At 31.6% G+C, this 16,151-nt stretch overlaps 1 long non-coding RNA gene across 1 annotated transcript in view; it reads right to left on the bottom strand.

Moving 5' to 3' along the window:
• LOC133796514 (uncharacterized) overlaps positions 1 to 13,865 on the bottom strand; it is a 45,273-nt gene extending 31,408 nt beyond the window's left edge. The window contains exons 1-2 of the long non-coding RNA XR_009875469.1: positions 13,335 to 13,865; positions 13,179 to 13,243 (exon numbers count right to left, since the gene is read on the bottom strand). This is a non-coding gene — a long non-coding RNA (uncharacterized LOC133796514). The remainder of the gene's footprint in view (positions 1 to 13,178; positions 13,244 to 13,334) is intronic.
• Between the last annotated feature and the right edge of the window lie 2,286 nt (positions 13,866 to 16,151).

Raw genomic sequence — 16,151 nt, 5'->3', positions numbered from 1 at the left:
ATTCGATATGTCTCAGACTCATGACGATCTCGGTGGGCTCGACTACATCCTTGAATCGCCATTCCCGAAGCTCAACATCCGAAAGCATCCTCATCGTGACATTTTCAGGAATATCGAACGATTTGCGTATACATTCATATGCATTCTTGTATCCTTCACGATCCAAAGGTTCGGGGGATGAGCGAGAAGACATGATTGTGAAGACTGGGATGATCGTTGTAGAATTAAACGAATGGGTATCTTTAGGGTTTTTTCCTCATAGCTTGTTTCTGAAAGGTTTAGAATAAAGTTTGAAAATTTGAATGAAAATTATTTTGAAATAGAACTATTTAGATGAGAGGTAAAATTTTGAATTAAGTATTTCACTTGGTAATTGTGTTTACATTAAGTGTAACTTGTCAGGAGATCAAATGATCGTGTACCTACGAATCGTCTCGATCTGTGAGGAATGACGGCTTAGGGCGAAATTTTTGGCATTGAAGAGTCGGCCCAAGATTCGAGCAGCTTAGCATGCCTCGTCCGTTCGAAGCTTGGGCCAGGGGGCATCTGTTGGGCCCAAAATGTTCGGCCCAAAATCCTTTCCTTAGTTACAGAACATTCAAAACGGATCGTTTTGATCTGCAGAAGCTCCGAAGGCAGAAGCCACGGGTCAAAGGCGGTCTGCGCCTCTGACCTCTGAACGCGTAATTCAAGATCAGCATGTTTTGGAGGGAAATTCAGTTATTTTGTCCCCACCAATCCAGGATTCGCTTGAACTAACTAACCACTTTACATATTTTGTCCTATAAATATGAGATTCATAGAAAAGCAAAGGGATCGAATTTTTGACTGACTTAAGCATCGGAGTGTCTTTCTTGCAAGTATCCCCGACGAGTCAAAGGCAAACTTCTTCATCAGAATAGTGACAAAGCATCGTCGACCGTCGGATTAAACCTCCAGATATAGAAAGACAAATTGTTTCCCCAACAAAGGGTTAGAGAGATTGAAGGATGAAGTTGTTCCAGTTCCGCTGCGTAATGTAAGTTTTTACTTTACTCTGTATTTGTATCAATTTCATAGGAGCATGTTCTAGGAATTTGCATGTTTGTTTGATAATATGTAAATTGCATGAAAATAAATAAAGATCCTACAATGAGTTTATCCTACACTTTATTGGTTCGTGATTGGAAACTGCATTTTCAAAAGGCATGTTTCTAAAATGAAAATCTAGATTTATAGTCTTAAAACATGTTTTTGAAATTGTGATTCGTTCGAAATCTGTAAACTGTTTTTTAATTTTAAAAAGCTGAATATGTGATTAGTAGAGAATTTAAAAATATAAAAAAGTGATAGATTTGTAGGATTTTAGGATATAATGATTTGGATTAGGAGAAAACATGAAAATATTATTTTCTATTTTGTAGCTTAAATTAGAATCAGTATGTAGAGTCCAAGAACTTTACTTAGCTAATTAGATAGTAGTATTATAGTATGTATAGTATTATCTTTGTAACTGTGGATTTTTGGTTCAGACCGGGAATTATTTGGACACTCATAGTAGTACTTATAGATTTTCTAAGTTTAACCTATAGTTTAAGAATATTAAGTATAGCCTAAGGTTTGATTATATGACTGATATTAAGGATAATATTTGTTATACTATAAGGTTTAGATGAGGACCAATAGGATTTTAAGCACATGTTATGAATGGGTGATTAAGGATTAAGTATTTTGAGGATTTAATTTAATAAGGAGTAAAGTTTGAATGCAATAGGGTCAGTCAGCAGCTTTGAATACGTTGAGGGCTTAGTCAAGGCTGTTTACTCCATTCAAACTTAGCTAAAAATGTGTAATTTCGTGTTTAAATATTCAGCGTGTGCCGATACATCGCAGCTATAGGGGGCGATATATCGCAGCACGTAGATACGGAAAACACGAAACGATGCACGGTCGCCTTGGGCATACTGGCCCAGGCGATATATCGCCTCCTTCAGCATAATTCAAACACTTTTGAATTCTTTTTTCCTTTCAGCCATTCAACTTCTTCATAAGTCCAGCATCTTTTGAACGAGTCTTCAGCCTCTGCTGAACGATTATTCAAATTATTTTCACCTAAAAAGCTATTATTTTTATTCAAGTAAAATCAAGATTTCTTCATTCCTAAACTCTATAAATAGGACCTAGTACCCAGCCATTATTCACCTTTTACTCTAAGTTCAGAAGCTGCAAGTGCTAGGAGAGTGTGAGAGTTAAACACTTGGGTGGGGAAATCATAAGCTTAATCATCTTAAGCTTATCAAACACTTTGGGAAGTAAGATTTCATAGTATTTCGGTTCGAGGGTTAGATTGATCTACCAGTCCTCAAGGTATTCAACACACTCTAGTTCATTGGTTTTATGTTATGTTTCCCTTCTCTTAGTCCTCTACTCAGTCTTCTAACCTCATTCTTATTTTGGTTAGGGAATCTAAGTTCTTGAGCACATAAGTTTTGGTAAGTGTGACTTTCAATGGTTTGTCTTTCCATTCCTTTCATTTCATCTCTTTTCTTCATTAGACTCACCCTGTTATATATGGTTTTAGGAGTGTTCCAAAAAGTCCCAATGCTGTCCTCTTATCCCGGTAACTTTGGTAAGGAAAATAGGATAGAATCTATTGATAAACGAGTTTTAGGCTCGTTTATGGTCCTAGTTTTTAGGCTATTTTTCATTAGTTAGGATTATGTTATTTCGGAATTATGCTCGTTTGTTCTTGTTTCAGGGTGATTAATGTTAAGTGATACAAATAATGAAAATGAGCAAAAGTGGAATAAATTTGGGACAAAATTGTGAATTTTGATGGTTCTGTAAGTAGTGCTACAGCGCCACTAAGGGAGCGCCATAGCGCTAGGAAGAAACTTTGAAGAAGCTCGGTTCTGACTTCAGCGCTGCAACATGAGCGCTACAGCGCTTGGACGCAGTTTTCAGGAGGTGGTTTCTGACTTTAGCGCTACAGCGCTACCATAAGAGCGCTACAGCGCTGGTGCCCAGATTTTCCCCATTTCAGTTTCTGACTATAGCGCTACAATGACAGCACTACAGCGCTGGGTTGCGATTTTTCACCAATTTAATCACTTCTAGATGGGCAATTGGGTCTTTTCCACTGGAGAATTGAGAGGGGTTTTTAAAGAAGCATAGTGTGCGACTGAGAGGGAATTGACCTAAGGAGACGGCTGAAGGCACATGATAGAGGATTGCGAGCAGATTTGAAGAATTCATCACAGTTTTCTTCTTTTCTACTTTGAATTTCTGTATTTTGGATGCTTTTAATTTCTTCTATGGTTATTATGGATTTAATCATGAACTAAACTATTAGCCTAGGGTTTTAATGGATTCTCCTGAACCTTTTTTTTAAATTTATGCAAGTTTTATGATTTCAATTTTATCTTGTGATTTATTCAATTTGATTCTAATGTTTGTGAATGATTGATCACCATTAACATGAAATATATGATTTTGATTTGAAATCTGAAAAGTGAGAATTGAATATGCTGTAATTGAATAAACATAAATTTCATATTAGGACGAGAGTACCTGTGTGATCTGTGTAGTTTTAGGGTTGTTAATCTTAATGCCTATCTTATGTTTATTTATCACAGAGATGTAGAAAATTTGCATAAGATTGAGACTTATATATCCTAGTACGAATATAAGTTATTATTGTTGACCTGCTATCACAAGAGAAGAATTGAATAGTAAGATTTGTGTTAAGGAAAATTAAAGAGGATGGTTGATGAAATTAATTGCCCTAGTTTTTAATCCATTGAATTTCCGTCACGTTATTTATTTTCAGTTATTGAAGTTAATTTTAGATTTTTGTTTTACAGTTTTAGTTAATTATTGTGACTCAATTATTGTTAGCCAAATAGAAATAGGAATTAAGTTTGGGTATTTAGTATACAGTCCTCATGGGAACGATCTCACTTACTCTTTATTACTTGTTAAGATTACGTGCACTTGCGTATTGAATTTACACAACATCTATATGTTTTATGCTTGTGTTATCTTATGTGATATGTTATGAAATATGTTATAAATATGTTATGAAATGTGTATGTTTGTAGGCTTGGGGATATGACCCATATGACTAACAAGACCCCAAAAAGATTATGGGCATATGACCTACTTAGCTAGTAGGACCCCACTAATCTCATGGGCATATGACTTGTTTAGTCTATGGGACCCCAAGTAATAATGGCCATTATAATAAGTGTATATAATAAGTGTTATGATATGTCTTTATGATTATTATGAAATTCATGTTTATGACTATGTGTTAGATTTTCCTTGCTGGGCATTAGGCTCATTCCTTTTTGTTTTATGTGTAGTAAAATAGCTTTAGAGGCGGTAAGATTCGTGGACGCTTAGAGAATGTGTATCGATGGTGAATGGAGTCAAGGAGTCGAGCGTTATTCGATTCGAGGATGTAGTTTTATTTTATGTCTTTTTACATGTATTTTCCGCACTATTTATGTAATGTCTTTTTATTTTAAATTATGTTTTGTTTTTAAGACGATGGGATCCCATATCCTACTTATTTTATGAAAGTAACTCTATTTCTACAAGTTTCCAATAAAGTATGGTATTTTCACAAAAATGTAAGTTTTATGTATAGTTTCGTTAATGGTCCAAAAGCTAGAGTAGTGGGTCATTACACAGTATTTGGATTGAGAATTTGAAAATAAGCAACCAATCACGTATTCATGTGGGTCCTACCCTTTTTTAGTTTTAAAAATCATAAAATTAATTTGAATTCGCTGCCAATCAGGCCATTAATTATTTTGTCATTTTCTCCATGTGATTGGTGTCAGTTTTTATTATTTATGTAGTTTTCCATTTGGTGTGGCTTTTTATCATTTTTCTTTTTTTATGAAACGGGCTTTTTATCTTTTATATCATTAACACTAATATATGTCGTCGTTCTATAGTTGGTGTTGCTTTATTTAATAAATGTAGTTATTCATTAGTTGTGTCATTTTTTCATTTTGGGTCGTTTCTTTTAAACCTGTATCGCTCTATTTTGAGAAATAAAATGGTTGGATTTTATACTTGTATTGTATTTGCACTTCTTTTCCTTTTGTAAATTAAAAATTTTGGATTTTTTAAAAAGAAGTTTGATAAGTATGGGATTTTTAACTTTGTACATTTTTTATGGGTATTTTTTTTATATGTTTATGGGTTTTTTTTTCTTCCATATTTTGGTAATATTATTTTGTTTCACCATATATTTTTTTTAAAAAAAATTACAAATAGCACTGTAAATTTAAAAAAAAATTAAAAATACGAAATTTTACAAAAATTACAAAAATACGAATAACAGTTTTGTAATCATCTGTTACAACTTTCTATTTAGTTTGTAAATGTTGTTTATAAAATTGTAACATATGATTACAAACTTATAAACTTTTGTTACAAAAAAACTGTATTGTTACAAATTTATAAACTCTGTTTAGAAAAAAAAACTATGTATTTACGATTACAAAAAAAAAAAAAAAAAACCGGTTACCACTATAAAAGTAATTTTTTAAAAGACAGTAACCAATTCTTTTTACTGATCAAGTGGTAACCAATTAAAATAATTTTTATTTTTTTAGTGATGTGGTAGTAACTAGTAATCACTATCAAAATAATTGGTTATGCTTATAACAATCAGATCGAAAACTTAAACTAAAAACATGTTACTTAACCTAAGAGCATTTTCAATAGAGTATCAAATTGGTGATGCAATGTTAAAATATAGTACATTCTACAAAAAAGTTACTCTAATGGTGTGCCAAAACTTGTGTCAAATTTGGCATAGAATATAACATGATGTATATTTGGAGCAGCATTAATTAATTACTTTTTAAATTTATTTTTATGTAATTATAATATTTTATTATTACTTTTAGTATAACATTAAAAGTAAATTAAGACTTGTTACTTTTTTATATTTTCAATAAATATTAAATAATCATTAATGAAATATTCATATTTGCATCAAATTTATAATTATGCATTGTAGCACGATCCAATGCACAATTATAAAAGTTGTGCCAAATATATCACTTAGTGACTTTTAATATATCACTTGTTAACTTTTTGTACCAAATATATCACAATATTTGTATCTCCCATTGGAGATGGTCAAAATCAATCTTGATTGTAACTTAATAGTAACTAGTTACTTAGCGAAATCTGGGAAAAAATATAACAATTTTGATAGTAACTGGTTACTTGGTCAAATATGGAAGAAGAAAATAAACGACCATGGTGGTAACTAGTTACTTAGCCAAATTTGAAAAATAAAAAGTAAAAAAATCAATTCTAAAAAAGCAAAACCAGATAAAAAAAATCATATAGATCTAAAAACAACCAAGAAGAAAAAAAACGACAATGAAGAACCAGATATCGGGGATGATCGAAGGTACTACGTCCGTGTGGGATCTACATATTATAATCTAGATGCATGATTTCTATAATGGGGAATTATTCCATCCCTCGGTTTGTTTTGAAGGTCTTAGTCCTGTGTTGATTTTGAGCCTTTGGATTTATTGTTTTAGAAAATGGATGGTCAGATTTAGTTGCTGAGTTTATTGGGTGTCAAAGTACCGTTATGCCCTTAGTCACCCCTTAGTAACCGGTCACCTTTTTTTTTTAATTCGTGTTTTCGCCCGTTTAGGCCATTCTTCTCCTTTCAAAAGGAAAAGTCCCTCCGAACCCAAACAATAACTGTTTGGAAGGAAAATTCCCTCCCATTTTGTCCATTCTTCTCCCTGACGAATTCGGGGTAGATTTTTTTGTTTGGAGTAGTGGGGATTTCGATTGAGCTTGGTAATTTTTTCCGGTGTGGTTTGGAGGTGTTTGATTCTACATGCGATGTTGTTTGCCGTGAGTTTGAAGGACCGAGTGCCCACTTTTCTGATGTAAAGCATAAATCCCTGCATCTTTGTGTCGAGTTCTTCGGGTAAGTTCTTATAACACATTTACTCAATATGTTTTGGGCATTAGCTATTTAGGCAACAAATTTTGTTTTGCTTCATTTTTTTTGTAATGGTGCACTCGAGTATTCAGTGCCTGATCATATATAATGGTGACCACCTCATATTTGAATTTTTGTTTGAGAGAAATTATAATATCAATTCCGTCAAACTGGAAGTTAAAATACATGAAAAAAAAATGTCAAAATGGAAGTCAATTCCGTCTCCATTCTTATTTTTCTCAGGTACTGTGCTCCGAAAGGTCCTCCCACGTAATACCACTCACAACTCACGTGACCATGACGTGCTGAAACGCAAATTCTAATTCTTCCCACGTAATACGTGACTGCTTCCTTATGTTTCTAATAATAGCATACTTTATGTAATTTTGACTGATGTGCAGCCCTATTTTTGATAAGTGACAGTGCATTAACAACTCTACCATTTATAGGAATACCTCACCTTACACTTACTTGATCCACTCCTCCATGCTTGTGTTTTCTATATGTATATATATGTGTGTAGGGATCGTGTTGACCTCAATTCAATCTCCACCACCCTACATGTATACTTGTCTATCCTATTTTTCTCTCTAAAATGAACTCCACACCTTTCCCAATGAATAACATCGTTAACTTCCCGTCGTTTGATGACAATCATCTTGAGCAAATGCAACACATTAACTGAATTGTGCATGACAACGTCAGGCTGGCCACCGAGCGGAACAAATGGGAGAGGAGATACAATGCATCCAACATCCAGAACACTCTCCTTAAGTCTGACCTACAGTCCATCAAGATGTTTCATTTATTCCCCAACAATCAAGCAAGCAAGCAAGTACTGACTCTCCTAATTAATCAACCATCTAAATAACATTTTTCCATACCTAATTGAGTTAGTGATTCATTCATCCCAATATTGAATAAATGAAACTTCTCCAGGGAAAAAAGTTTAAAAAATCTTATAAAACAACTACAAAATATATATCAGTTTTACTTACGTGGTTATTGTTGCGTCTCACTCAACATAACATATAAATCACTTGGCGGAAGCACAATGCTTACGTTACCAAAATCGTAAATATCTCTCAAATTCATATTAAGTTTACGATCAAGTCCTCAACTGTACATATTTTTGGGCAGGGAATTACTTTTTTGCCCCTACTTTTTATACCCACATCACCAGCAACTTTCCAACCGGTTCACACAACCGGTCATTGCAAGTCAAAAGCAAATGTGAAAAAAAGACTTACTCTTATAAAATTTGGACAATTGTCAAAAAAATGGACCCCACACTGAAGGACTGAGTCCTGTGAGGGATTGAAGAATTCGCCTTCTATAATACTCAAAAAACATAAAATAGGAAACAACTATGAATATAGTGAATAAATAAATTACTTACGAGATCTACTGCAGAACAATGAACTTTATCCTTTATGTTCTCTAACATTTTGTCATATGAACTAGTGTTGGCTTGCTCTCAACACATGAGATAGAATTACAAGAGGGAAGATAGAGGTGATATGGGCAGCCAAGAAGGGCTAGAGTGTCTAGGGTTTTGATTTCTCTTATTTTCTTACCAATTAAATCATTCACTTTATTAACCCTAACCCTAGCTATAACACTCTATATATAGGCAACACCCTAGGGCACTAACTGATACACTTAACCGTAGTTATCAGTTATTTAACTTTGATTATCAATTATTTAATTAAATTAATTTAAAAAAAATTATCTATTGAATTTGAATTCAAACTTTAATTTATTTGTTCTATAATTATAATAAATAATTAAATCATTATTCAAACTAACTATTTATAATTTCAACCTTAATTTAATATTATTTATTAATATTAACATCAATTTGTTAATATCAATAAATCTACCCGTAATATTAAAAAATTTATCTTTTACTCCAAATTCCTAATTCAAGAAAATATCAATAAATTGAGTTAGTCAACTTGAAATTCATAATTGATAATTAAATAAATTGTTTAAGACTATTAGACTTGATTTAATCAAAGACAATGTGGGGACCATGAATCCGTGAATACAAGCTACAATAAGTTCCCACGAGTCTATTTATTAATTAAATCATCTCACAACTTAGTAATTCCAAATGACTCCACTATAGACTCGGAATTGAACTCTTGATTCATAGAACAAATTTTCCATAATGTAAATACAATATTCATTGTTATAATCAATATTGTTTGTCAATCCTCTATCGATGACTTACTAATGAGTCAAGTGAATTTTACTAGTTTATCCCTCATTTGTATTTTATCCTTAACTCACACTAAGTCCCTTATAAATGATAAATCTGTGAACTTAATCATAGACACGAGTGCTCAATCATTTAGCCATTTGGACTAAGCTATTAAGGAAATCATATTTTCACTTTTTACATAGAAGCTTATAGATTTCATATCTAGGATAAATAATCTTATTCAATTATACTATTGAATTCTCCAAGATGTAATAATAAGTTATGTCGTAGGGACAAGCTTTTAACGAACAAGTCAAAAGACTCAAATAGTATAATTAATAGAAATATTATCACTCAGAATTTAAATCAACTTGACCTATGATCAACTTTGTAATACTGATTAGATTCGATAATAACGATACTTGATGTAATGCCCCGGATTCCCTATTATGGTTAATGGCTGGATTAGTAGGCCGGGAGGGCCATAATTATTTAATTATGCCATTTAATGTGTTTATGCATGTTTATGAGAATTATATTATAATATAATGTTAATTGTATGCATGTCGGTGATATATGTTGAGACCACATTATGATGTGGGTTTGTTCGAGATATTCGACATGAGACGATCGTAGAATATTGATTAGCGGTTTAGTCACAACAGGATTAAGTGTCGGGACTTGGGTTGAGTCTCGGGGTGATTCTGATGTTTAGAGCGTTACCGGGGGATAAAGGGTAACGGGATGTGAATTATTGGTGTTTATGATTATTGAGAATAGCGGGAATCGGAGAGCGTTAATTATGATTAACGAGTTAGGAGGGAAGTACCAAATATGCCCTTGGGAGCCTTTAGGAAGTATTAATTGACCTAGGGGTAAAATGGTCATTTCACCCCTAGGATAGATATAACTCTTAATGGCTGAAGAAAATGATGGAAAAACAGAGTATACTTTAGAGTTCTCCCGTACCTTCTTCTCCTCACTGTTCTTTGTGGTTTTTGAACCAATTTTGAGGATTTGAGCTTGGGAAGCAAGCCTTGAGAGTTTGAGAGTGTGTTCCACCATTGAAGAGCATCCTAGGCCAAGCTTTGGGTAAGTTTCTAACCATGGTTTTCTCTGGTTCGCTCTGTTTTGGTTTTCTTTTGCAGCTGAGATTTCTAGGGTGAATTCATGGTTTTGTTGGGAGTTTTGGCTAGGGTTCCCATGCTTGTAATGTTTGGGGTGTGTTAGGATGGTTTTTGGGTTAATTTGGCATCAAGAATAGGCTTTGGAAGCTTGGAAATCGAGTTAGAATCGAAGGAGTTGAAGAAGGTCGGTTCAGGGGAGTTTGGGCCTGGAGGTAGCGCTACAGCGCCCACCCTAGGGCGCTATAGCGCTCCTCAGGAGGCTTTCTGGCGCTTGGGAGGTTCTGAGTAGAGCGCTGTGGCGCTAGGGGTTGAGCGCTGTAGCGCTACCCTATTCCTTCCAAACCCCGTTTTGAGTGTTTTTAAGGGTTTTTGACTTGGGGTTTCAATCCTTAAGGCCCGGGATCGAATCTACTCACCGTGTGGGCATGTTTCAAGGTCTCGAGGGTGGTGCTTAGGTTAAGACCCTATTATTGTGGATTCTCATTAATGGAGGTTATAATTGGTTGTGATTAGGTAACCGCTAAGGAACTAAAGGATCGATCGTTCTCAAGGGTCGTCTTTATCATACTTCTCGCTCGAACTTGAGGTAAGAAAACAGTGTATGGATATAGTTGCACCCTGTACAGGTATATGACATGCATGGTTTGATACTGAAGCATGTTGGTTGATATATGTGAACGTGGATTGCATATTAAATGCTAGTGAATGCTGATTACCCGTTTAAGACACTGACTAGTCAGGGACCGACTCTAAAGTTGATGATCACGCATTGAATGGCTCTATGGCATTAATGCGGGACGGCCCTAAGGTCGATGAACTTATAAGCGCTTGCCTGGTCTACGACCAAATGTCTATAGCCAAGGTATATGACCCCGGTGACCGTTTGTCACGTGGCTAAGGGTCGTTGTCCATCGTTTCGACCCTAGAGTCGTGAGGAAGGTTATGTTGGTGACCAATCACCATGCACCTGTCCTGATCAAGCTTATGAAAGAATCACCTATCAGTTAAGCCCTGGTGACCCTATCGTCACACGGCTAGAGGGAGCGATGCTCATTATTGTGACTTTTGGCTATTGTCACCTATTTGTTGGACTGATAGTCCTAAATGGTTAATATGATCGTTGTTGATATTATATCATGTTTTATTATGTTTTCTTGCTGGGCCTTGGCTCATGGGTGCTATGTGGTGCAGGTAAAGGGAAGGAAAAACTTGGTCAGCCCTGAGAGGAGAGCTTGGGCGATGTTGTGTACATACAGGGCCGCTTGACCGCCACGGTCAAGGAGTTCTCAGAGGGACTAGGGGTTTACCCTATTTTTGCCGCTTAGGCCGGCGGGGATTGTAACTTTGGAACTGTAGCGACTCTTTTGTATTACGAACTACTTGTAAACATTTTGAAAGGCTCATGAGCAGTTTATTTACTTAATGAAATGTACCCTTTCCTTTTTGCTGGTTTTTCACCTTAACCTGATATTAACACTTAGATCACGTTTTTAACCAAAGGACTCGGGTAGCGGGTCAAATTTCCGGTTCACTGTTCACCGTAACTGTTCTGGGGTAACCAAGGCGTTACACTTGATTATCTATCTATAATCAGTGTCGGTCCTAGTCTGATGTAACAAACTACATCTGATCTTATCTACTTAGTCAATGTCTTGGACAAGACACCATACCATTGTGTAAGTATATCATATCGTATATTACTAAATCAGTGAAAATCCTAGCACTGATTTAATCTTAGGACTAATTCTTTTGAACATATGATTACAATTATAATCTATTGTGACCTATAGTTATTATAAGTGTAACTATACATACATATATTCGTGTTTTATTTATGTTTGTATTAACCAATAATTCTGTAATAAAAACGTAAGCAATGCAATTGATAAACAAAACAAAAATAAGTTTTACCTTTATTGATAATAAAAAATATTACATAAGAGAAATTGTTGTATAAGGGCATAGAACTCGAACAATCAATTTTAGTAGCAGTCATTGTTGTGAGAGAAAATGAAGAAAGAAAGTTTAAGGAAGACATGAGGGTGAGGGTGAAAAATGATATTTTTTTTATATATGAATATTTCATATTTTAAACTTTATTTTTGGTCAACAATCCATATTTTTGTGACATTATTTTTTTGTTCATATTTATAGAAAATGGTATTGGCGACAACAATAAAAAAAATTATATAATGTGACACTTTAATACTCATTTTTTTTGCCTCAATAACACATTCCGTCAAGAAAATGGTGCAATTGTTGGTACCCAACCTTAACGTCTAACACAAGTGCACACGTGACACAATTTTATTGGTACATGTTATTTTAATGATTTAAATATAAATGAAAATGATTTGAAGTTTAAAAAATTCAAAATTATTCTTAAAAAACAATAAATAATTAAAATTAAAATTAAAAAAAATTGGGAATAATAAATATTTTAATTAATATAACATAAATCAACTAAATTTTATGAAGAAAAAATCTAATTCTAAAACATGTTCTTCAGCCGATAAAATCCAAATTCAAAACCCAAAAATATAGATTTAATCATTAAAATATATTCAAATCATTGTTCAAATTAAATTCAATAATTTTTTTTATCGTATTTGATAAATATAATTTTTATATGTATTAAAATATAAAATTCACAAATCACATCTTTGAAATTAAAAAGAAAAGTTAAAAAAATTATTAATATTGTAGAATTAATGTAAACCCAGAAAATTACGATAACACTTTTATTGCACAAAACTTGAAATTCACAGCAAAAATAATAATTATAAATAAACCAATTAAAATTAGAAATGAAACAAAACACGAAAGAGAGAAGACTCATATGTGTTGTGAGAAATAGTAGGTTCCTTACCTTATTATCGAAGATGGGTGAGATTACCTATAGCCCCAGACAAAAGAGACGGACTTGGAGCTCCCCTGCAAAACCCAGAAAGAAAAAACTCACATTCAATTCAACAATTTCTAAATTTTCTTTTTCTTTGGGTCATTTAAATTGATTTAATCGTACCGTCTCCTTTGATTTCTTTTATTTGGGATCCAATATTGTGTTGTAATATGGCAAATATAGATATGTGAAGATGACCTATAAACAATTGGGTTTTTGACAATTACTGTCAAGAAAAAAGTATTTTTGGTTTTTCTATTCTCGTGATGTTTTACATTCCTCAATTCCATGTCTATTGTCTAGTATTAGATTAAACTTTAGGTAATGAATTTAAAAAAATTTGACAAAATGTATGCAGTGGAACAAAAAACAAAACTTCTTTCATTAGATAAATTTATATTGATTATAATTTTTAAATAAATATATACATTTATTATTTTTGTAAGAGTTCTTTTTTTATTTTACAGTTTTTTTAAAGTATTTAATATCAAATTCAGAAATCATATCTTGAAATTAAAAGAAAAATTAAAAAAATTATTTTTTTTGTAGAAGTATATTTTTTACAATTGTGAAATTGATTTGTTTTGAATGTTTATCAAACATTCAATGCACCCAGTTGCTCAGTTCATATCCTAACCATATAAAATGTATGCATGTAATTATAATGTGGTAGCTAGCTACATTTATTTATTTCTTCTTACGTGGAGTCACCTTGCCCTTATATTACTTAATAATGAAATATCACATATATATAGATCACTATATACATCATTAATTCAATTTCATTGCCAAATGTCAAAATATGATTGGCTAAGGCTATCATTATTTATTCTGCTTGACTAGATATTGCTATTAGTAATCACTACAATTGGCTTTCCTTATCCAAAACCAAATTTTAACTCAACTTACTTTCTTTAAGACTTTTTTTTTTTTTATATATATATAAACAACAAACTTTATAATTTTCTAATATACTTAAATAAAGTCTTAGTTTATATATAAGATCTTTACTAGCCTACTTCTTGCGTGTGTTACAAGACTTCACTAGCTAAATGAAATGCTCTTAAAATAAATTTGGCATGCAACCTAATAAATTGACTAATTATAACTTTTATTTATTTATTGGTTATCATAATTAATAACTAAATGAAAAATATTTTATCATTTATTGATTTCCCTTTTCCAAAGCCTACATAGGATTAAGTTCAAAGCTTAACTAGACACAATTAATTACAAACTATAGATTCCTATAATTTTAAAGAAACAAAATAAATAAATAACCTACAAACTATTAACGTATGATTCTTGTGAAGTCGAAATCTCCAATATATATAATTATTATATATCAAAAGAAAAACTCACAAGGTTGTATTTTTTTAGGAACTTTAGCATATCATTCATGTTTTTCGCTGTTTTTTTGTAATCTTAACCCTTCAAAAAAAAATTGGCAATCAACTTCATTAAAATTTTTAAAAAAGTAACAACTAATTTTTTTTTTGTTAGTTTTAACAAAATTCTAAATATTTTATTAACAAAATTGGTATTTTTCTATATATTATACATCCTTACAAAATTTAAATCTCATTGCGTAAAACTAAGAATTTTGTGGAAATTTTTTTTAACTAGATTGACTTAATTGTTATTGTTTTTAAAACTTAAAGACTTGGCAATCAATTTCTTAATTATTTTTTATAAAACAGTAATAACTAAATTTTTATTGTTAAAGTTTTAACAAAATTCTAAATATTTTTATTAACAAAATTGGTATTTTTCTATTTAAAAAACTAAAATCCCATTTTGTAAAACTAAGAATTTTATGGGAAAAAATTAACAAGATTAACTTAATTGTTTTTAAAATATAGTAGGGGGTTTGATAAGATACATGAGATTCAATTTTAACTAGTGAAATAACTTATGACCTTATCAGGCCAGTCCTAGGCATAGGCGGGTCAGGCATATGCCTAGGGCTCCCAAATAAAAAGGCTCTATTTTTTTAGAATGATATTTTTTATATACAAAAAAGCCTCAAAACTTTACAAAAATACCATTTTATATATAAATATTGTAAAAATACTAAAATTTTCTTTGGGCCCTAATGCTAATAGGTCGGCCTTGGGTCTTATAAATTGATTCATATCCTTATATCTATGGGAAATCTACAAAAATGCACTAAAAGTTAAAAAAAAATATGAAAAATACGGTATATTACAAAAATACGGAATTTTTGGCTAAAAACACGGAGTGGCAAAAGTGTAAATACGGAGTGACTTTTAAATCTTAAATAAAAGCAGTAAAATATAATGTTTGTGATCAACGTTTACAAACTTGTAAATATCTGTTACAAAATTGTAAATATCTTTTACGTGTTTGTAAATAATATTTACAAAAATTAGTTTTAGAATTATTTTGTACATAAAACTTACGAACAAAATCGTAACTAATTTTTTATTTTTGAAACAATAGTTTACAAATCTAGTTTCATAACTAGGAAATATATTTTTGTAACTAACATTTACGAAAATAATTTATAGTTAAGAAATCGTAACCAAAATTTACATAAAAATATTATAATTTTCCATATTTTACAATATTGTACCAAAAAATTACAGTTCACATCAAATTTATATTATACAACTTAAAAATATAAATTTAAGATATTCATTACTTATAAAACACTTTATTATATATATATTTATATAAAAAATACAGTTAGAGAGTAGTGAATTACAATAATTTTATATATAAGTTTTACATTTTTGTAACAACAGTTTGCAAAACTAATTTCACAATCAAAAAGTTTATTTTTGTAACTAATATTTACATAAATATTTATAAATTTATTTAACATGATTGTTACAAAAATTTATAAAATTATTTTTTTAACTTTAAAATATATTTTTACAACAAAGCTTAAATTTTGACTAGATTAAGATTTTAGTT

The sequence above is a fragment of the Humulus lupulus genome, chromosome 8, assembly GCF_963169125.1.
Source record: "Humulus lupulus chromosome 8, drHumLupu1.1, whole genome shotgun sequence".
NCBI lineage: Eukaryota > Viridiplantae > Streptophyta > Magnoliopsida > Rosales > Cannabaceae > Humulus > Humulus lupulus.
The sequence above is the reverse complement of the archived record's forward strand: the minus strand, read 5'-3'. Positions and strand labels throughout refer to the sequence as shown.